General features: G+C 43.6%; 1 protein-coding gene across 1 annotated transcript in view; it reads left to right on the forward strand.

The window, feature by feature from the left end:
* Nucleotides 1–255: 255 nt before the first annotated feature.
* Nucleotides 256–25,131, forward strand: part of LOC139761939 (breast cancer anti-estrogen resistance protein 3 homolog) — a 680,749-nt gene continuing 655,873 nt past the window's right edge. Inside the window, exon 1 of the mRNA XM_071686635.1 lies at nt 256–650. The gene's annotated coding sequence lies outside the window, so the exon portion shown is untranslated. The remainder of the gene's footprint in view (nt 651–25,131) is intronic.

Consider the following 25,131-nt stretch of genomic DNA (forward strand, 5'->3'; position numbering starts at 1 on the left):
TTATGATACTCAACACTATTCTACATACATGTTATCGTATTCAATCCTGTTAACGAAGAAAAGAACGGTAGATATACCATTCATCACACAGAGTACAGTAAAGAACGTTCATCTTATTGAAAAGTGGATGAAGACTTATAGAAAATGGGATGTTGGGTGGGCAGACCCACACGGTCGTGGTCTGAGGCGACTCAGGCGAGTCCAGTTCTGTAAGCAAGTGGAGGAGCCGACAGTCAAAATTCAGCGGTGGAGTCGAGAAGACTGTGTTGTTGTGAGTGTCGCCTGACTTGCCTTACACACAGTCCAGCTTCCAGTCACCCGTCGCTGTAACACGGCGGACTCCCGGTGTTACGCGAGTGTGTTAACCAAGTACACGTCAGAAAATCCCGTACTTTTGTGTGTTTCTCGTTTTTCGTCAATATCAAAACGTTTTCTCTCTCTGTAATAAAGTTAGTCAGTTAGTGGTGTTGTGCGCTGGTGTCGGTGATCGTCGGCCGATCGTGATCCAGGCGTGAGGTTGATCCATTCCTTGATTCGAGTGGCAATATTCGCTCAGAGAGAGAGTCATCACGAACACTGCTAGTCACTGGACACCGGGTTATGAGGAGGAGGATGCCTCCTCTCCCAGGGACCAGGAAGTGAGAACTGAGGTAAGTGTAAAGTTTACAGAGTCTCACCAACTGTACTGATCTCGCCTCACGTTCATGACCGCCAATGTTGATTGCATGACCTTGATACCAGCACAGTTGATCGTCTTATCTTCCTAACCATCTCTGTTGACCTTCTTATCTTGATGATTATCACTACTGACCGTCTTATCTTCATGACCACCATCGGTTCTCTTAATGATGTTATCTTGATGACCATAACTGTTGATAGTATTATTTTCATGGTCATTACTGTCGACTATATTATCCTTATGACCATCACAGTTGACCGTCTATCATGACCATCACAGTTGACCGTCTATCATCATGACCATCACAGTTGACCGTCTATCATGACCATCACAGTTGACCGTCTATCATGACCATCACAGTTGACCGTCTATAATGACCATCACAGTTGACCGTCTATCATGACCATCACAGTTGACCGTCTATCATGACCATCACAGTTGACCGTCTATCATGACCATCACAGTTAACCGTCTATCATGACCATCACAGTTGACCGTCTATAATGACCATCACAGTTGACCGTCTATCATGACCATCACAGTTGACCGTCTATCATGACCATCACAGTTGACCGTCTATAATGACCATCACAGTTGACCGTCTATCATGACCATCACAGTTGACCGTCTATAATGACCATCACAGTTGACCGTCTATCATGACCATCACAGTTGACCGTCTATCATGACCATCACAGTTGACCGTCTATAATGACCATCACAGTTGACCGTCTATAATGACCATCACAGTTGACCGTCTATCATGACCATCACAGTTGACCGTCTATAATGACCATCACAGTTGACCGTCTATCATGACCATCACAGTTGACCGTCTATCATAACCGTCACATGCACGAACCCCGGCTGCAACTCACCTGTTCTCCTTGATTCATCATCAGTAAGATCTGTATCCGGCCGTATCTATTCTCAACTACAGATTCCACTGTAAATATGATAACGGTGTTTCCAGTTCGTATGTTTTTTTATACATTCATTATCAATTAAACAGGTAATGATAACTGAATTAATTTCTACAAATTAGCTTCGTATCAACCAAGTGTTTCACTGACTCCCAGAGATAAAGTTGACGTCCAACAAGATTAGTAAATAGTTCGCTGTACGCCAGTGGTCCCTCCGCTACTTCGGCCCACCAGAGGGTTAATGGTGTGTGTCTCCCGTCCGCCTGCGGTTGTATAATGGGTCTTCCGGAAGTCTTCATAATCTCCAGGCTATTCACAGCAACATGTGTCCGCACTTGCTCTGTACGAGGATGTTGAGGGACTGAGTGTAAGGTTGGGCGAGGATTGGGAGGTAGGGACGGGTGCTCTGGGAGGGTGGGGAGGTGGAGTTGCTTGTAGTAGCATCAGGGAGGAATGTACTTGTAGAGTACAGGGGGAAGAAGATGAGATGGCAGGACCACACCAGTTCTGGTGCTTGTTGAACATTTGTCCCGCGAGGGAATTACCAGTGTTGCCCTTGAAGACTGGATAGAAAACGAGTGTTCAGATAACAGAGCCCATGGCTTGACTGTGCATGCAAACAGGACTTATGATCTTGGCAACTATCAGACTAACATAGCAGATATTCTCGAAACGTCTTGCTTACTCACCCATCTTTATCAATCCTTTTTAACGTTTTATGGTAACTAACTGTTGTCTGGTTATCCCGAAAGTTCAACCGAGCGTAAATAACTTTATAATCTGTGATTGTCGAGTTGTCCTCGTTAGTCACACTCTTATTGTCCCAGTGGTAAGAGGCGCATCTCTTAGTCTTTGTCTGTTCGACTGAAAGATGTATTGTTGTTTGATAATCATACTCAGTATTTACTGCCTGCTTGTGGCTGTTGGACCCACAGACATGTATGTACACACAGAGGATTGTGTTTTCTGTGTTTTCAATCCATCACATCGTCCATTAACAATATTGTCAGTAGTGAAGTCTTGGAGGTGTAGGAGCACCTGGAAAAGGCATCCTGGATTAACTATACGACCTTTTCTAGGAAGGGTTCCACTGAAACAAGCAATCCAAGAAAACCCCCATAAAGGATTCTCATGCAACGGATCCTGACAGCATAGCACATTTTTACCTCAGCCATTGTAGCCCATTCGTAACCCAAGCACGTAAAGGTATCTTAAACCACTCTTGGCTATATAACAAAATCCTTAACATCTGGAAACTTGCTACGTAATACCAGTCTTAAAACCCTTCAGACCACCCAACTGCACCTCCTCCTACCGCTCTATGTCACTTATGTCTTGTGTATCTAAACTCTGTTCGACATGATGATTGAATGTATAAATGTAACGAGGCAATTGGCGGAACATAGAAAAAAAAATTAAGAAAAGGAAATGAACTTAAATACGTATAATTAGCTAAAAGAATAAAATGAAAATAATCTACTCATTATCAATCAAAAGTAAAAGATAAAGTAATTTTAATGTCTGCAATGAAATGAAAAAGGAACTTAAATGTAAGACATAAACTATCCGAACTGTACAAGTAACAAGCAATCCCCAAATCAAATACACCTTACCAGACCTAAGATTGGCATGAACTACCTGCATACTGAGTGATTCTTAGAATCATTCTTAACACCTGAAGAAGGTGTTCAAGATTTTTCGGTAGGTGGATGTACGTTAGGTTGACGGCCTTAATGACCCTGGCAGTTGATAGGCCTAAAGACCAAACAACTCTCCAACTATCCTGTTTTGAAGGATAAAAGCTCAGAAGTGGCCTCATGTAAACCAATGGAGGTCTTATTTCTGTAAATATATAATGACTCCACGATTGAGAGGTCGTGTTCCCGCCCGCTTCTGTCTGCTCAGTACTGAAAACATGGACGCTGACATAGGGTAACTTTTCTCGTGAGTGATTTCTAAAAGCCGAAAAAGATGGTTTGGTAGTTAGAGCACACACCCACTACTGCCGACCAGCCAAAAGGCTCAGCACTACGAGAATTTTAAAGGATCTTAGATTGTCCGAGACATGATGTTAAGCAGCTGTTGTATAAATCTCTCGAACCTACGTACTTAGTTTAGGATTGAATAAACTCTATTATCATTGGCTTTAGATAGTGTTGAAACTGAAATCTGTTGATTAAATCAATCTAGGAATATTCTAAGTTTATTGCGCAAACTGAAATTTTGTCGGCCAGTATCTACAGAGGGAGATCGAACTACTGTTTTTTGAATGAGTTGTGACTTAAGGTTTTGTTAGAGTTATTAGGTCGGTTATGGTTTTTCCAATTTTTATATTTGCGAAATTACGAAGAGAAGCCATCAACATGTAGATTTTTGGAAAATATTAATGCGTTATTAAATCTAATGAAACGAGTACAATTCGAAACTTTAACCATCAAACAAGATGTTCCTAATTTCAATGATGTTTCTCTCCACTTTACGACTGCGCTTTCCACGCAACATGTCCATCTTGGAGATTTGTATGTTCTATGAAGGTGTGCGTTCATATATATATATATATATATATATATATATATATATATATATATATATATATATATATATATATATATATATATATATATATCTCACACTTGTTCGCCGTTTTCCTTGTTAATGAGTTAGTGCAGGAACAGACGGAGAAGAGGCCTCATTCGCTCACATTCATTCTCTAGTTGTCATGTGTGATTTACCGAAACCGCAGTTGCCTCTACCGCCTTCACGAAATAGCGTCAAGGACAGACGAACAACGGTTTCCTTTGCACACATCCACTCCAGCTGCCATACATATACAATGCTCTGAAACGGATCTGATCTTCCTCAGTCAAGCCACATACACCATTCCATGGTGTACGCTGATTGCTATGTGTGACCAAAGTCAGCGCATTGGCAGCACACGCTTCCCACCCTCACAACACAGCGATCCAGTGGATTTTGTCCCACGCTTGCCCCTTACCCTCCTTAACGTTAATGTCCCGATACTTCAAAGCTTCTTTGAATCCATCTTTCCATTTCTGTGGTCTCCTTATCCCACTTCTTCTATCCTCCTCTGACACGTAGATCCTTTTAGTCATTTCTTACTTCACTTATCTTCACCATATGTCTACATCATTTCAGCGCACCCTGGTCTTCCTCTCTCAATCATACCGCACACGCTACCACAACTTTCTCTTATACTTTTATTTCCCTCATAATTGACTCATACCACACCACGTATTGTCTTCGCGGATTTCATTTCCAGCATATCTACCTCTTCCTTTCTCTTGCGTTCAAGGCCCAAGATCCACATCCATGTAGCACATAGGAATACTGAACTTTCAAACACACTCGTGTTTGCCCTAACAGACACTCCTCTTTCTCTCTACACATCCCTCAGTGCACACCAACCTTGGCCTTCTCTTCCACACAATGACTCATTTGAGCCACCATGGTTATCATCCACCGTCACGCCCTTTCTTAGGTACCTAAAGCACTCCACTTCCTCCAGGTCTTACCGCCCTGTCTCACCCTCTTGCTGTACGTGATTCCTTTCATTTTGTACACATTCACTCCCAGTTCTCCTCTCACACACTACCCGACTCTGCCACCAGATTCTACAGATTTTCTCTTGAGTTTGTCAACCAGAGCCACGTCGTCTGCAAACAAAAACTGATTCACCTCCCACGTCCCTCATCCTCAGTGCGCTGTAAGCGACCTTTACATTCGTCTCCCTAAATACTCCGTCCATAGACAGATTAAACAACCACGGTGACATCACATATCCTTCACGCAGACCCACCTCCATCGAGGCCCACTAACCCTGATCCTTTTGTAGTCCAACACACGCCTTGCTCCTCCAGCGATAACTCCTCTGGACATTCGTAGATCCGTCTGCAAGGCCTCTCTATGAACCTTAGCGTATGCTTTCCCTATATACGTAAATGAAACTTACAGTTTAGTATCTTTCCCCCAGACATTCTTACAACATAGTTTCTTCAACCACCTTGTCCATTCATATTCTACTACACTTGAAGCCACACCGTTCTTCCCCAGTCTGATGAACTGTGCATGCCACCACCCTGAAAATCACCACTCTTCCATGTGACGTATCAGGTATATTCAACACACTTATACCTCTACAATATATATATATATATATATATATATATATATATATATATATATATATATATATATATATATATATATATATATATATATATATATATATATATATATATATATATATTTCTGGGAGTCCACGGGGAAAATGAAACACGATAAGCTCCCAAGTGCACTTTCATGTAATAATCACATCATCAGGGGAGATACAAGAAAGAAATATAACAGTCCTAGCTACGTCTCTTCGTTGTATATCAACCGACTGTTATATTTCTTCCTTGTATCTCCCCATGATGATATGGTTATGACACGAAAGTGTACTTGGGAATTTACCGTGTTTCATTTTCCCGTGGATACATAGGAATATACTTGATTACGCGCAAAATTGTGGTCCTTTCCAATATATATATATATATATATATATATATATATATATATATATATATATATATATATATATATATATATATATATATCATATCATATACGTTGTCGCTGTCTTCTGCGTTAGCGAGGTAGCGCAAGGAAACAGTCAAAAAAATGGCCCTTATATATATATATGTATATATATATATATATATATATATATATATATATATCTATATATATACAACTTTCATACACGTTCGCTGTTTTCCTGTGAAGGAAGCAGCGTCCAGAACAGATAATTCATCCTTAAAGGATAAAAGCCTTGCTTAGCTCCTTCCCGCTCCTCTTAGTCTCCATCTACGACACGTAGGAGATGCGTGGGCAGTATTCTTTCTCCCTTGTCGCCGGAGACGCGCGCGCGGGCACACACACACACACACACACACACACACACACACACACACACACACACATGCGCGCGCTCGGGGCCCCATCTCTGTCGTACATCTCCATCAACTTTGGTCCCTTCCTCCGCCGCTCCTGTTCTCAAACAAATATCTCACGCCCTTCCTGGTCCGTCCGTCTCTTGCACTGTTTCTTATCATGTTCTGTCTCGAAGAACTGGTTGCTAGTACCATCATTGTGTTGTGTCTCCTCCAGTGTGGGCAGTTCGAGGCTTTCCCCGTCTCGTCCCCAGTTATCCCACTTGATTCTGGCATTATTCATGCCGCATTCCGTTGGTGCTTCACAAGTCGTGTCCTCATGTGGGAGACCAGGTTGGTGAGGCATGCTCTACCTTGCATCAAACATACGTCATAGATATCTTAAGCATTTCCTTATCCAGGTGCCTGAAGGCAACTTTGAAGCTGACAAAGATATGATTTACCTCCTTCACGACTCTAGGATATGTCATTGTATATTCCGAGAGGTGTAACACAATAAACGTTTGGGTATTTTACAGTGAGAGAAAATGTGTGGATTCAAATGAAATGCAAATTTGATGGGAGTTAACTTTCTGAAACATGGAATATACATATCTTGTATTATGATGGAGTGTCGCATATGATCATTAGATCAGGGTGACCCAGAACTTTAATGTGACCGTAACTCCTTCTCACAGGTTAGTTTTTATGGTCTGTTACCATAAAATGATATTCAAACCCCAGTCGATTTTATCCCATCTTATTTTTCATCATCGATGCTTTGCATTCGATTTACGACGAAGCTCTTTCAGCCATTCCTTTAGCCCCTTTTAGAAGCCTACCCGGGCCTTGCTACGAGCTACCGCACTTGAGATCTCGCCCCCACAACCTCCATCATTACATATGGCATCATCTTCAAACATATTAAGATAGGATTCGAGTCCTTCCTTCTCATATAAACAACACCCGTCGAGTAACCTGTGTCTGATTGGTTACCGCTCCACCCATATATGAGGCTCGTCACTAAGTCAAATCTGAATATCTTCAACACTTTTCTTATGAGGTGTTGCCAAAGGCCTCCTTCCAGTGCAAGAACCTTCGGTATGATACCACATCTCTGTTTACCAAGGTGTTCCTGACCCCTCTCATTAATTTTTCCCCCCAGTATCTTTCACTATTTGTTGCCCGTCTTGGGTGTGAAGAGAAAGAGCGAGAGATGAATGACGCTGATGAATTCACGGCCGCCTCAGATCTGACCCTATCAGAGTGAGTCATCAGCCGGGGCATAATACATGATGATATCACGTGGTGATCATGGCCAAGTGATGATATCTTTAATGGCGGCAACAGGCGGAGTCCAGCTTGGTGGAGGCGTTCCTCCACCTCCTCCTTCCTCCTCCACCTTCTCTTCCACCCCTCCTCCTCCTCCTCCTCCTCCTCCGCGCTCTGTCCTTTCCTCTCTCCTCTTTCTCTCTCTCTCCCTCCCTCTCTCTTTAATCAGCCAGTACCTTAGTGGCTCTCAAGTTTCCCTCCTCTCCCCAGTTGCTGTTCTTCCCTTCTGCCACATCCGCATGTGGTTGTCAGCATTCAATCCACACACACACACACACAAACGCGCGCGCGCTCTCCATCTGACACATATCACTTCATGCGTAAACTGCACGAATCAAATCTAGATTTTCCTGCGGTGTGTGCTACCCTCTAACCTTGCATAGTGGCAAGATCACGTCATAGGTAGTCATGGGTACACTCTCTCTCTCTCTCTCTCTCTCTCTCTCTCTCTCTCTCTCTCTCTCTCTCTCCCCCTACACACACACATACCCACTGATGGTGGAGACCTACCCCCTGCGGGGAGCTGGTGGTGGTGGTGGTGGACTCGTCGTCAGTGTTGTGTTGTGACAGTGGGCGCGACGCGTATGTCAGGGACGTGAAGCTCGTAAATTGTTATTGAATGTAGTCTTGTGGTGGCGAGTGGGCGGGATGGCATCGTTGCTAGGTGGGGTATGATTGCCATCTCGGGCTCTCGCACGGCTTGGTGGTGGGCGGGACGGGCGTGGGACCGTCATCTGGAACGTGGATGGGCGTGGTGGCGGTCTGTACAGGTGTAGTAGATCAGTCACCAGATAGTACGAGGGCATGCGGTGCTGGAGGCGGTGGTGTGGGTGGTATAGACGGTGGCGGGACATTCCTCAGGATGTGGGCAGACGTGGTGGCGGGTGTTGGTGGTAAAGGCGGGCGGAGGGATAGTCCTCAGGACGTGTGAAGACGTGGCGGAGGTGTTGGTTGTGTAGGGCGGGCGGAGGGACGACGTGGCGGAGGTGTTGGTTGTGTGGGCGGGCAGAGGGACGACGTGGCGGAGATGTTGGTTGTGTAGGCGGGCGGAGGGACAGTCCTCGGGACGTGGGCAGACGTGTTGTTGGTGGCTGCGGTACCGACTGTGGTACAAGTAGGACAGTCATCAGAACATGTGGTGGGTGGGACAGTGAACGGGACGTGGTACCACGGTGGTAGGTTCTGGTGACGTGGAGTAACATACCAGGCAGTAAACGGACGTGGTGGTGGCGGACGTATACGACAGCCTTCAAGACGTGGCCGCTGGTGGGACTAAGCGACACATAAGGGCCACTGGGTCGTTGGCACACCTGTAGGTGACCCTGGCGGACGCAGGTCACATCACCTAGGATGTAGGAGGCGTAGGTCCTGGGAGGAAGGACGTACGAATGTCACCAGAGCGTTTGCGGTCATGGTCACGGCGGGTGTGGGCGTGAGAGTCACCAGGAAGAGAGGAGTGTTGGTCGTGATGATGGTCGACCTACGACACAGATGAGGACGCAGCCGGGTGCAGTGGTGTTCTGGCGTAGGCGGGAGAATCTGAGCGACGCGTGGGCAGGTGTAGGATGACTAGCAGGATGTGGGTAACAGCAGTCGAGAAGCGTGATGAGCCCTGAAGTACTCAGGGTAGGTATAAGACAGTCAGCAGGATGTGGAGGGGCAGGACCCTGCTTTAAGCAGATGAAGCATAACCATCAAGACGTCGGCAGCAGTGGTGACTCTGTGGGCGGCTGCAGATCACTCAGCAGGTCGTGGTGGTGCTATGGGCGGCTGCAAGGCATTCAGAAGGGTGTAGGCGGGCGCGTTGTCCCTGTAGTCACTTGTAAAAAACAGTCAGCATATCGTGGGCGACTTTGGTGATGCTATGGGTGACTATAGAATAACCGTCAAGTCCTGGGCGTGTTCGTTGTTGCTATGGAAGGCTCCAGATCCGTCTACACTTCGTGGGCAGACGCGAGGATTCTATGGGCGGCTGAGAAACAGTCTACGGTTTAAATGCGGGCACGGAGGTGCTATGGGCGGGCACAGGACGTTCAGCAGGTAGTGGGCGGGCGTGGCCGTGCTATAGGCCGGTGTGGGAGGAGCTGGCCTGCAACAGTGGCCAACGCCCTAGACCTCGTGGCCACTCATGAATATTCCACACCGCTCAGACTTCCCGATAAACTCTGCTACCGTAACCGTGTCCTCTCGAGCTAAGGACGTCGTCACTGCGTTTTCCTCCAGTAGGGTTCGTACGTCGATTTAACAACAGGCAAAGATGTTTGTGCTATATCAGACCACTTGAGAGGTGACACCTGTGGTAGACCACCCTTCCCTCCCTCCCTGTGCACCACGTCCGTGTACCTGGGTGTTGTGCCCGGGGCTCGGGGAAGGAGCAGATGCTCGCCCCAGTGTGTGGGTTTGACCATAATAGACATGGTGCACAGACATAAGGAAAGAGCAGCACTATGTTCATCAGAGGAACATAGTGTTCAAGACGTCGAGGCCCGCCACTTGCCACGCGTGATAACCACTGATCTATTGATAAGAAATGAAACAAAAAACAAAAAAGAGGGAATGTTTTTTTTTTTTTTTGCGTTTACCTTCCATATTTTCGTTCCTCGCGTGATCTATAGTTCCGTCCCGACACTAGTGTACTACCATATTGGGTCAACCCCATATCTGGACACTCCTCCCATAAAGCCTACATTAAACATTGATGAAGCTACATTCCTGAGCATATCCTATATATATATATATATATATATATATATATATATATATATATATATATATATATATATATATATATATATATATATATATATATTTATATATGTATGTATTTGATAAGGTTCGTTGCTGTCATTTGAGGCAGTGTCATCTTTGTATTTGTCAGTCAGATTATTGTAGAGGAGGTCAGCACCAGGACTAGCCCTACATCGCAGCTTCCTACATGTTTGCGATACCCTGTGTCTCCACGACCCCCTGTGTCTCCACGACTCCCTGTCTCCACGACTCCCTGTGTCTTCACGATTCCCTTTGTCTCCACGACTCCCCTTGTCTCCACGACTCCCTGTATCTCCACAACTCCCTGTATCTCCACGACCCCTTGTGTCTCTACGACTCCCTGTTATTCCACGACCCCCTGTGTCTCCACGACTCCTCATGTCTCCACGACCCCCTGTGTCTCCACGACTCCCTGTATCTCAACGATCCCCTGTGTCTCCACGACTTCCTGTGTCTTCACGACCCCCTGTGTTTCCACGACTCCTCATGTCTCCACGACCCTCTGTGTCTCCACGACTCCCCATGTCTCCACGACCCCCTATGTCTCCACGACTCCCTTTGCCTCCACGACCCCTTGTGTCTCCTCTACTGCTGGTGCCTTCGTCAGTATAACGGTCACTTCTTATGGTGAATGCTCATGTGTCAGTATACTTATCACTACTCATGATGGCACTGCTGGTGTCTGTGTCAGTCAGTAAACTGGTCACCTCTCATGGTGACTTAGAAAATGTATCATTATATATAAGTATTTTCGTATCTTATACTCGAGTAATGCAAAAGGCAAATTCATGTTTGAATTTTTCTTTGTCTCTTGTGTGTTCTTGGTCATATATATATATATATATATATATATATATATATATATATATATATATATATATATATATATATATATATATATTTATTTATATATATATTGCTTTGTCGCTGTCTTAACCGCCGTCTTCCGTGTTGGCGAAGTAGCACAAGGAAACAGACGAGGAATGGCCCAACCAAATCCACATGCACATAAACGCACACACACGCGCATATACATACATATACATTTCAACGTATACATACATATACATACACAGCCATGTACATATATGCGCTTGTACCTATCCATACTTGCTGCCTTCATCCATTCTAGTCGCCACCCTGCATACACGAAAAAGCCCTCTCATCCACAATAGACTGCATACTTACCCCTCTCTTAAAAACTCTTGCATTCACTTCCCTACCCACCTCATCCATAGAGAAATTACCCAACCATGGAGACATCACGCACCCCTGCCGCAAACCGACATTCACTGGGATCCAATCACTTTCCTGTCTTCCTTAGAAGAGGAAGTGAGTCACAGGGTAGGGGAGGGGGCAAAGGTTCTGGGAGCGTTGAAAAATGTGTGAAAGGCGAGGACGTTATCTCGGAGAGCAACAATGGGCATGTTTGAAGGAACAGTGGTTCCAATAATGTTATATGGTTGTGATGCATGGGCTATAGATAGGGTTGTGCGGAGGAGGGTGGATGTTTTGGAAATGAGATGTTTGAGGACAATATGTGGTGAGAGGTGGTTTGATCGAGTAAGTACTGAAAGGGTAAGAGAGATGTGTGGTAAAAAAAACAAGTGTAGTTGAGAGAGCAGAAGAGGGTGTGTTGAAGTGGTTTAGACACATGGAAAGAATGAATGAGGAAAGATTGACAAAGAGAATATATGTGTCAGAGGTGGAGTGAAGAAGGAGAAGCGGAAGACTCCATTGGAGGTGGAAGGATGGAGTGAAAAAGATTTTGAGCAATCGAGGTCTGAACATACAGGAAGGTGAAATGCATGCAAGGAATAGAGTGAATTGGAACGACGTGGTATACCGGGGTCGACATGCTCTCAATGGATTGAACTAGGGCATGTGAAAAGTCTGGGGTAAACCATGGAAAGGTCTGTGGGGCCTGGATGTGGAAAGGAAGCTGTGGTTTCGGTGCATTGCACGTGACAACTAGAGACTGAGTGTGAACGAATGTGGCCTTGTTGTCTTTTCCTGGTGCTACCTTCCTTGAGGAGAGAGGGGAATGCTATTTCATGTGTGGTGGAGTGGCAACAGGAATGGATGAAGGCGGCAAGGATGAATATGTACATGTGTATGAATGTGTTATGTATACGTTGAAATGTATATGTATGTATATATGCGTTATTGACGTTTATGTATATACATGTGCACGTTAGTGGGTTGGGCCATTCCTCGTCTGTTTCCTTGCGCTACCTCGCTAACGCGGGAGGCGGCGATTAAGTATATGTTAACAATAATGATAATATATATATATATATATATATATATATATATATATATATATATATATATATATATATATATATATATATATATATATATATTATCATTATTGTTAACATATACTTAATCGCCGCCTCCCGCGTTAGCGAGGTAGCGCAAGGAAACAGACGAGGAATGGCCCAACCCACTAACGTGCACATGTATATACATAAACGTCAATAACGCATATATACATACATATACATTTCAACGTATACATAACACATTCATACACATGTACATATTCATCCTTGCCGCCTTCATCCATTCCTGTTGCCACTCCACCACACATGAAATAGCACTTCCTTCCTTACTCAGTTACTCTGTGTAGTCGTTAGCACCACAAGGGTAGACCGTTGTGGTGTTTATTCATATCCCTGTATGGCTAGGCTTTTGAAATCGACTCTCTCTCATTTTGAGTAACATATATATATATATATATATATATATATATATATATATATGCAGAGTTCGTAGAGTATATCTGGTAAGTTGTATGAAAGGATATTGATTGAGAGGGTGAAGGCATGCACAGAGCATCAGATTGGGGAGGAGTAGTGTGGTTTCAGAAGTGATAGAGGATGTGTGTATCAGGTGTTCGCTTTAATAAATAAAAACAGATCAATTTGTATGTGGCTATTATGGATCTGGAGAAGGCACATAATAGGGTTGACATAGATGCTTTGTGGAAGGTCTTAAGAATAATTGGTGTGGGAGGTAAGCTACTAGAAGCAGAGAAGATTTAATCAAGGGTGCAAGACGTGTATACGAGTAGGAAGAGAAGAGAATGATTGGTTCCCAGTGAAGTTCGGTCTGCGGTGGTGTGTGATGTCACTATGGTTCTTTAGTACAATTGTTTATATATGGGATGGTGAAGGAGGTAAATGCAAGAGTTTTGGAAAGAGGACTAGTGTGCAGTCTGTTGGGGATGAGAGGGCCTGGAAGGTGAGCCACTTGTTTGCTGATGATACAACATTGGTGACAGATTCGAGTGAGATCACAAAAAAATGATGACTGAGTTTGGAAGAATGTCTTTAATAAGAAAGTTGAGAGTAAATGTGAATAAAAGCAAGGTTGTTACGTTCAGCAGGGTTGAGGGACAAGTTAGTTGGAATGTAAGTTTGAATGGAGAAAAATTGGAGGAAGTGAAGTGTTTTAGATATTCGGGAGTGGACTTGGCGCCGGATGGACCCATGGAAGCGGAAGTGGGTTGAGTGGAGGATGGGTGGGGTGCGAAGGTCCTGGGAGCGATAAAGAATGTGTAGAAAGAGAGAACGTTATCTTAGTGGGCAAAAATGGGTATGTTTGAAGGAATAGTAGTACCATCAATATTATATGGTTGCGAGGCATGGGCTATACATAGAGTTGTTCGGAGGAGGGTGGATGTGTTGGAAATGAAATGTTTGAGGACAATTTTTGGTGTGAGGTTGTTTGATCGAGTAAACAATGAAAGGGTAAGAGAGATGTTTGGGAATAAAAAGAGTGTGGTTGAGAGAGCAGAAGAGGGTATATTGAAATGGTTTGAACGTATGGAGAGAAAGAGTGAGGAAAGATAGACAAAGATGATATATGTGTGAGAGGTGGAGGGTACAAGAAGAACGGGGAGACTAAACTAGAGATGGAAAGAGGAAGTGAAAAAGATTTTGAGCGATCGGGGCCTGAGCATACAGGAGGGTGAAAAGCGTCCACGGAATAGAGTGACTTTGAACGATGTGGTATACCGGGGTCAACGTGCTATCAGTGGACTGAACCAAAGCGTGTGAGTCGTCCAGGGTAAACCATGGAAAGGTTTGTAGGGCCTGGATGTGGATAGGGAGCTGTGGTTTCGGTGCTGGCATTATAATTAGAATTACATTCACGTCAGAGAAGTTCTCACCCCAAAGGTGTTCACATTTCCCTGCAAGTGGAAGTAGTGCTGCCTTGGTATGCAGAAGCCTCTGAAAAGACGTTCTGGATAACACCAGGACTCTCCAGTGGTAACTGGTCTGGAGGTAGTGAGTGATAGATAGAATACACGGCACGGCAGCCAATCTGGAGATTGTCTAATCCTAGTCAATATTTCTTTTACAAACTTCAGACATCTTGAGTTTTAGAGCGACTTTCGAGAGGTCCTAGATGATTATCAACAAAGAAAAATGGAGTCATGTGTTGAGAAATGACATGTATGAACAAATGTGAACACCACATTTCCCTTTCACTACCACAGCATTTTACTTCTGTCTTCAGAAGGACAGTCAAGTTTTTACTCATGAAGAGAGAGCTTTCAACGCCACAAGAAACACATTCCTCGTGGAGAAAGGAATGCCAACTCCTATAATGATAAAACAACTTCCATAATGACATGTGACCAATGTGAAGCTTTAGAATATATGGTCACAACCAAATGTGGTCACACCCACATGTGGTCACACCCACATGTGGTCACACCCACATGTGGTCACACCCACATGTGGTCACACCCACATGTAGGTCTGTCCAAAATAAGTTTACAAAGACATTATGAGCAAGACGATACGACCCCTGAGCAAGATGGCACGACCCCTGAACAAGACGGTACGACCCCTGAACAAGACGATACGACCCCTGAACAAGACGGCACGACCCCTGAACAGACGGCACGACCCCTGAACAAGATGGCACGACCTAAAGACGGCAGACCTGACAGACGCACGACCTGAAAGACGCACACCCTGACAGACGACACGACCTGAACAGACGGTACGCCTGAACAGACGACATGACCTGAACAAGACGATACGACCTGAACAAGATGCACGACCTAACAGACGGTAACCTTAAGCTCGACGGTACGACCTTATGCACGACGTACGACTCATCAAGCCATCAATGCCAAGAATTTACCATCATGATCAAGGATCGTAACATGGTAATGAAGAGGAGGATGTAGGATCATGTAGATGAACGGAGAATGAAACTTAATCATACGAATGACAAGAGTATTACAGCTGAAATACAGCTGTAGGAGTTGACATTCCTTTAGGATAAATTCTAATCGAAAGAAATTATTTACGAACGGAAATTCAAGTAAAATCGGAGTGTTTTGTTCGCGAGAACCTCACCATCATCATAATCATCATCATCATCATCATCATCATCATCATCATCATCCACGGGTGCACTTAACGTCGAGTTAAAATCAAGATTGAGGAACCTTACACCAGGCGTGAGCACAGGAGGAGGAGGAGGGTCTGCAGTAAAGAGAGGGATGCATGATGGACGCCTCCGCCGCGGACGTGCAGTGCTGGATAGATAACTCCACGGTTCGTGGAACTCTTCATGTATCAGAAGTATATTATCACGAACTTCTGCACGCCTAGTGGCCTCTTCCCGGGTTATAGATCTTTGCTTAGTAGAGTTTTTAAGGCATATTCGCACACACACACACACACACACACACACACACACACACACACACACAGAGGAAGCACGTACCATCAGTCAGTCGCTAAAGGCTTTAATTGCACATATGCCGTCATAATCGCATTCTGTAGGTGCGTGAAGACCTTCCTCGTGTGCTTGTGGTCGCGTCCATTTTGAGCTCTTTTTCTGTTTCGTTATTTATAAAACCTGTTTTTAGCATTGAATTCCTTCAGAGCTGCTTTACAGATCATGTCCTCAATTGGATCCTCTTTTTCAGCTCTCGGATATTTGAGTTTCGCTCAGCCATAACTCGAGAAACAGGTTCCAGAGACTCGGACAGTCTGGGTCCAGAAGCGAGTCTGAATATCTAAGTTTCGAAGATCACATCATCATCTCTGAGGATGGCTGAGGGAGGGTGGGAGGTGTACGCGGGTTACTGACTCCTCCGATACGTCATTATGAAAGAGTAGATGGTGATGACGCCTTGCAGCGCTAGCGGCGGTGGTCAGCGGCCGTGCGATGTTGCTATCACCGTGGATTATGAAGCAAGTTTGCATCCTTCGTGGTCAGAGGAAACCACATGTAGTAGGTTCCGTGATCACTGAGCGCGGACCGAGGTGGGTATCATCATCCACTGCGTCGTCCGCCGTAGCACTAGTGGTTCAACCTGTTCCTCCTGGACCGCTGTCCATCAGCTTCATCCCCCAGTGTCATCACCGTCATCAGCCTCACCTCGACTATCATTACCCACGCCACCTACCCTCACCCCGGGGGCTCTCACCCCTACAATACTCACCTCGGTTATCATCACCCTCATCTGCTCTCTCACCCGCTGTCATCATCCACAGTAACCTTACCCTAATATATATATATATATATATATATATATATATATATATATATATATATATATATATATATATATATATATATATATAATCTTCCTCGTTTCGTGCTTGTACGACATTTCCCACCCGAATGAGGTAGTGCCAGAAACGTACGAAGATCGGCCTCATTACCTCATAGTCGCTCCATAGCTGTCATGGGTAATAGGCCCCGCCATTAACATTTAAGCCCCAAAGATTACTTCTATGGTTTTCCCTTGACCATTCCATATACCCTGATTTAGCCGACTTTCAGCACGTCCAACCCCGTATATCACACGGTTACAATTTCTTCTCTCCTTTCGGAGCCACTTATCCTCTTTAGTTCAGTGTATCCATCCCCTTTTTTGGTCTCGCTCTTCCACTTATACTCTCCATACCTGATACGTAGATCCTCTTGAGCGGACTTTATCCATATATCCGAACCACTTCACCACACCCTGGTCACCTCTCTCGGTCAGACTGCGATCACTACTACACCTCACTCCTCCACTTACACAGTCCCCACCGTCTCACACCACATTCTGTACTCGGGCATTCAGTATCAGACATCCCTCCTTTCATCTTTTTCCCTTTGGGCCCCAAGGCTTGAATCCATGTAACACTGTTGAGAATAGCATACCTATGCCTAAACACATAATGACTCTCTCTCTCTCTCTCTCTCTCTCTCTCTCTCTCTCTCTCTCTCTCTCTCTCTCTCTCTCTCTCTCTCTCTCTCTCTCTCTCTTGTTTTCAGATATGATAAAAACTAGTCACTGACAAATATAATATGATAAAGAAAGCTTCACAATATTCTGAATATTCATTTCACATCAAAATATCCTAGCTTCACCCACGACCCTGTCAGTTAAGCTGTCAATTTGACACACACGCAAGACGACGACATGTTCGTGAATATATGGCTTAAAAATGTTCTTATATTCCTTCTTCTCACGCACACGCACTGGTGATTGTGCTTATATATATATATATATATATATATATATATATATATATATATATATATATATATATATATATATATATATATATATGTATGTATAACAATACTTCCCACGTATTCTTTGCGTGTCGTAGAAGGCGACTAACAGGGGAAGGAGCGGGGACTGGAAATCCTCCCCTCCCGTTTTTAATCATCCAAAATAAGAAACAAAGAAGGGGCCAAGAGAGGATATTCCCTCAAAGGATCTGTCCTCTCTTCTTAACGCTATCTCGCTAACGAGGGAAATGAATAGTGTTGATATATATATATATATATATATATATATATATATATATATATATATATATATATATATATATATATATATATATCTTTTCTCTTCTTTCAAACTATTCGCCATTTCCCGCGTTAGCGAGGTAGCGTTAGGAACAGAGGACTGGGCCTTTTTTGGAATATCCTCACCTGGCCCCCCTCTGTTCCTTCTTTTGGAAAATTAAAAAAAAACGAGAGGGGAGGATTTCCAGCCCCCCCGCTCCCTCCCCTTTTAGTCGCCTTCTACGACACGCAGGGAATACGTGGGAAGTATTCTTAATCCCCTATATATATATATATATATATGGATGTGGAAAGGGAGCTGTGGTTTCGGTGCATTACGGTGCATTACACATGACTGAGGATGAACGAAGGTGGCCTTTGTTGTCCTTTCCTCGTGCTACCTCGCGCACGCTTGGGAGAGGGTGCCATTTCATGTGTTGCAGGGTGGGGATGTCTGTGTATGTATACGTTGAAATGTATAGGTATGTATATGTGCGTGTGTGGGCGCGTATGTATATACATGTGTATGTGGGTAGATTGGGCCATTCTTTCATCTGTTTCCTTGCGCTACCTGGCAAACGCGGGAGACAGCGACAAAGTATAATAAAATGAAATATTGTATATATATATATATATATATATATATATATATATATATATATATATATATATATATATATATATACTATTCGCCATTTCCCGCGGTAGCGAGGTAGCGTTAAGAACAGAGGACTGGGCCTTTTTTGGAATATCCTCACCTGGCCCCTCTGTTCCTTCTTTTGGAAAATTAAAAAAAAAAACGAGAGGGGAGGATTTCCAGCCCCCCAGCTCCCTCCCCTTTTAGTCGCCTTCTACGACACGCAGGGAATACGTGGGAAGTATTCTTAATCCCCTATCCCCAGGGATAATATATATATATATATATATATATATATATATATATATATATATATATATATATATATATATATATATATACATAGTTAGGATTTTCAGTGTACGTATAGATTGTGGTGAGGTGCCTGATGATTAGTGAAATGCATTCATTGTGCCATTATATAAAGGTAAAGGGGATAACAGTGAGTGCTCAGACTACAGAGGTATGAGTTTGTTAAGTATTCCTGGTGAGTTGCATGGAAGGGCAGTGAATGACAGCATTAGACGAGGGAGAAGCAGTGTGGTATCAGGAGTGAGAGAAGATATGTGGATCTAATGTTTGCTTTGAGGAATGTGTGTATGAAATACTTAGAAAAATTACATGATTTGTATTTGATATCTATGGATCTGGAGAAACCGTATAGATAGAGATGCCTTTGTGAAAGGTCTTGCAAGTAAATGGTCTGGGAAGAAAGCTACTGGACGCAATAGGAAGTTTTTATCAGATGTGCAAGGCGTGTGTACGAGTAGGAAGAGGAGAATGAGTTGTTCCAAGTGAAGGTCGGTCTACGTCAGGGTTGTGTGATGTCACCATGGCTGTTTAATTTGTTTATGGATGGGGGTATTGAGGGAGGTAAATGCAAGGGTCTCAGAGAGAGGGGCGAATATACACTCATACACTCTTTAGGAGGTGATGGGGAGCTGGTAGGTGAGTCGGTTGTTGCTTGCTGAGGAAATGCAGCAGTTGGTAACTAAACTTGGGAGAGTGTGTGAAAGGAGGAAGTTAAGAGTAGATCTGAATAAAAACAAAGGTATTAGATTTAGCTGAGCAGAGGCACAGGTTGGTTGGTGTGTGAGTCTGATTGGAGAAAATTCAGAAGTAAAGTACTTTAGATACCTGGGAGTGGACATGGCAGCGAACCAAACCATGGAAGCAGAAGTGAGTCATGGAGTGGGTGAGGGGACGACTGTTCTTGGGGCATTGAGGAATGTGTGGAAAAAGAGGTCGTGAAAGAGAGGTCGTTAACTGGGAGGGCGAAGATGGGTACGTTTGAAAGTGTAGTAGTCCCAGCAATGTACTGGAGGCATGGGTTATACATAACGGTGTGCGAGGAGGGTGGATGTTGGAAATGAAATGTTTGAGGACGGAATGTGGTGTGAGGTGGTTTGATAAGTACGTAATAAAAGGGAAAGAAAGAGGTGTGTGATAAAAAAAGAGTGCAGTTTTGTGTGTTGAAATGGTTTGGCTATATAATGAGAATAAGTGAGGAATGGTTGACAAAAAGAATATATGTGTCTGAGGTGAAGGGAACAAGAGGAATGGGGAGATCAAATTGATATGAAAAAGTGGCGTGAAAAAGATTCTGTTATGCAGGAGTGTGAAATGCTTGCAACGGGTAGAGTGAAACCGAACGATGTGGTATACAGGGAGTGATTCGCTGTCAATGGGCTTAATCAGAGCATGTCAAAGCGGCCGGAGAAACCATGGAAAGGTCTAATTGTGAATAGGGGGCTGGGTGTTATTTTTGTGCAGAAGATGAGAAGGTGTTGTGATCGCAGATCGACTGCCGCGACCGGGATTCGAACGTATGTCCCAAGGCGGCCAATGAATGCGTCACATGCGTCACGGTCACAACGCATACCGCTACAACACGAAGATCCATGACTTGTTCTGTGCCTCCAAGTTCTCACTACGGCATCCTTTCAATGCCCTGAAAAAGAAGCCAGTGATTACTCCAGCCCCTATTCCTTCGTTATGGGTCGAAGGATAACGAATGAAATCGTTCCTTTTTGTGTTTTTACGTCACATTGAAGAACTCTACACCCTGGCCAGAACTCCATGTCATCGTATCTAATGACAAACTTCGTCTCCTCCTCATCAATAGTTCGCCTGTATATCTCTTCTTTACCCTGCTCAGCATCTTTGATCTTTTTTCCAATATCAGCTTCCTTAGGAACTAGCAATAACATCATCGCCGTATCTGTATCATGCAGGACCCCTGCCCACGATTCTGTTGTAGTTGTCTGTTACTAATGTTTCTGTGCACAAGCATCAAATGACAGCACAAAGGGAAGAGTCCATGGCCAGTCCCGTGTGCCCTCTGTCAGACTCTTTGTTGAACCTGAATGTTCCACAGCTGTTGGAGGACATTATGTGATATATATATATATATATATATATATATATATATATATATATATATATATATATATATATATATATATATATATATATTGGAGGTGGAAAGATGGAGTGAAAAAGATTTTGTGTGATCGGGGCCTGAGCATGCAGGAGGGTGAAAGGAGGGAAAGGAATAGAGTGAATTGGAGCGATGTGGTATACCGGGGTTGACGTGCTGTCAGTGGATTGAATCAGGGCATGTGAAGCGTCTGGGGTAAACCATGGAAAGCTGTGTAGGTATGTATATTTGCGTGTGTGGACGTATGTATATACATGTGTATGGGGGGGGGTTGGGCCATTTCTTTCGTCTGTTTCCTTGCGCTACCTCGCAAACGCGGGAGACAGCGACAAAGTATAATAAAAAAAGTAATAATATATATATATATATATATATATATATATATATATATATATATATATATATATATATATATATATATATATATATTTAATTTTCCAAAAGAAGGAACAGAGGGGGCCAGGTGAGGATATTCCAAAAAAGGCCCAGTGCTCTGTTCCTAACGCTACCTCGCTAACGCAGGAAATGGCGAATAGTTTAAAAGAAAAAGAATATATATATATATATATATATATATATATATATATATATATATATATATATATATATATAAATATATATATATATAATTTCTGTTATAATTCCCCTGGACCGATTTCTGTGAGAGAATCGTGGACCCAGAATCTCTCTAGAGGCTCCTGCAGCTTAAGATTGCACTGCGTCCAGTTGCAGGGAAATGTAGACTCCTTTCGAGTGAGACTTTCTTTAACGACATTGTACTCCCAAAGAAATAGCCTCGCTAAAGGTGCCTTTTCACGTTGCTGTGTAACTACGAGGAGGCAGAGTCCGGCAACACATACACACAAATATATATATATATATATATATATATATATATATATATATATATATATATATATATATATATATATATATATGCGTGTGTGTGTGTGTGTGTGTGTGTGTGTGTGTGTGTGTCAAGATTCGCTAGGAGTGGGCTTTACACATGTTCATGTCAATGACATCCTGTTCTTCGATGTGTCATTGACTGGCATAGGTTGCCTGTGTGTGCACCTGAGTGCTATTACTGGCACAGGACGGCTCGTGTGTAACTGTGGATTGTAGTGGACTCGCAGGTGGATATGTGTGTGTGTGTGTGTGTGTGTGTGTGTGTGTGTGTGTGTATGTGTGTTGTGGATAATGTGATGAATTGCTTCATCCCCCCAAAGAAATAAGGCCCACTGTCCGTTTACGTGGCTGTGCTTACGTCATAGTGCCACAGTTGTATGGTTAACTTATCAGATTCAGTGTCGATTATGTATTACAGCTGACAGTTGTCTTTATTTGCTCTGTGGCCGGTAGTGTTATTTTCTAAGTTTAACAACTTTTAATGATAGATACTTGTAGTATCTTGCGCTGGCGACTGTCTTGGTGTCTGTTTTAGTTTACGAAATCTTTGTTGTGAGTTACCGTTCTGTCTCTTGCTAGCTGACTGTAGCACATACAGACCCCATCCTTCTCCAGAACAAGTGAGTAGCTCTGGAATAAGTGTTTTCACTGTAGGTCAGGATTGTTTACACAGAATCATCCCTTGACACCTCGATACGCTCTCTCTACATACACACACCTCTCTCTCCCCGCCTCTCTACCCCTCAACTCAATCTTATCCATCATCCACTCCCTCCTCCTATCACTGATCCACATCCCTTCATTATCTTTTCAGCGCCGATGCATACCATACGCGCAAACCATCTCGGATTTTTTCCTTCGCCTTATTTCTTTTAAGCACTGCCATCAATGATGACCTTTGTGGTTGCCGAGGTACATAATCTTAATTGATCAGTCAGTCTTTCAATCACTCGCCTCTCTCGCTCTCTCTCTCTCTCTCTCTCTCTCTCTCTCTCTCTCTCTCTCTCTCTCTCTCTCTCTCTCTCTCTCTCTCTCTCTCTCTCTCTCTTCCCTACCCATCTCTCACATCCTCATCCTTCACTCTAACCATAGTTTTCTTCTGTCTCCATCTTCATTGTACTCCATCCATCCCTGCCGTGTGCACTCTCCCTGTCTCTTCATTGTTCCCCAGTTCACATACCACGGTAGAGTGAAGCTGTTCTTTCAAAAGAGACTCCAACGCATCTGGAGACACACGTTCATACCACTTATGATTTTCTTCATTGTTCATCTGCTCTCCTTCTTTCGTCACCAATTCTTCTGTCGTACCATTTATTCCTTGATTTTCAGTAGACGTGCTTACGAAATGTTTCAATGCCCTTGCCTTCCTTTCATTTCCCACCATTCCATTGCATCTCACACTTCAGAGCGACCTTCCCGAACATTATCACTTCATTCTCGCGAACGTTCACTTTCAGTCTTGAGCTACGTAATCTTCCAAGTTTCCTCACACCGTTCTGCAGGTCCTCCTTATTTGCTGACATTATCAGGTTGTCGTGGTTGTTCAGCACGCCCCGGACACTTCATCTCCGTCATGTACTAGTCTGATCCCCTCATCTGCATTACCTACTGTCACCTCCCTCACGACTCCATCTATGTCGAAGGACGGCTATGGGAAGATAACTCTTACCTCCATCTATCTTGCCAAGATATCAATCCTCAACCTCTTCTTTGTTACCTTTCTTATCCTCACACATTATTCTCCGTGTCAAACTCTCTCATTACTTCCACTATCCTCACCTTCACTCTTTACGCTCACAACACATTCCTCGATCCCCTCCTTTAACTCACATGATTTCCAGAACTCATATACTCGTACGCATTCTTCTGCCCACTTAGCATTTCTCCAGCTCTGGGAGTAATACCGAATCCTCATAGTCACACCCTGCTCAGAAATCCTCCTGGGCCGTCTCTTATCTTGTTGCATTCGTAGCGATTTGGATTCTCCATCAATCTAGCGTGGCCTTCGATACCCAACAAGATCAATCCTTATACAATTCCCAGTCATCTTGAGCACCTTTTCCTTTATGCAAAAGATTATTTACCTTATATATTCCCTATTTTGACACAGTGCCTCGTCATTCTCTGACGCTTTCGAGCATTTTGTGTGAATCATTGATTGATCTGTTATGCTGTGTGCAGTGTTGCATTGTAAAGTACAGCACAGTCTCATAAAAGTGTGGGAAGGCGGCATAAGCAGCAAATATTGTCATGTGTTTGACTGGAGGCGAAAATTGTGCGCTTTTTGATCATTTTGAAGCAGTTAAGTAATTCTTTAAAGCCTCGAACCCATTATTTTTCATATCTTTTCCTAACAACTACAATCGACCCTCACTCGAAAGAAATATTTACCAACTGTTCAACCACACGGGCAATTTATCTCGTAAATTTCCATTTTCTCGGTTTCTTTCATCCTTTTGTTTTTATCCATTCAAGGTCTGGCTTCGATAACGACTTCTTATCCCTGTCAGGAGATGTGATAACGACTTCTTGTCTCCGTCAGAAGTTGTCAGGTATTACAACAACCTGAGTGGTAACAGCAATAAGACAGGAAACCAGAAATGAACCAGTGGGGTGGAATGTCTCGGAAGATGACCGCACAGAAGAGGAGTAATCGAGTGTTTTGAGCCGAATCCCCTGGTGCT

This window comes from Panulirus ornatus, chromosome 42 (genome assembly GCF_036320965.1).
Source record: "Panulirus ornatus isolate Po-2019 chromosome 42, ASM3632096v1, whole genome shotgun sequence".
Taxonomy (NCBI): domain Eukaryota; kingdom Metazoa; phylum Arthropoda; class Malacostraca; order Decapoda; family Palinuridae; genus Panulirus; species Panulirus ornatus.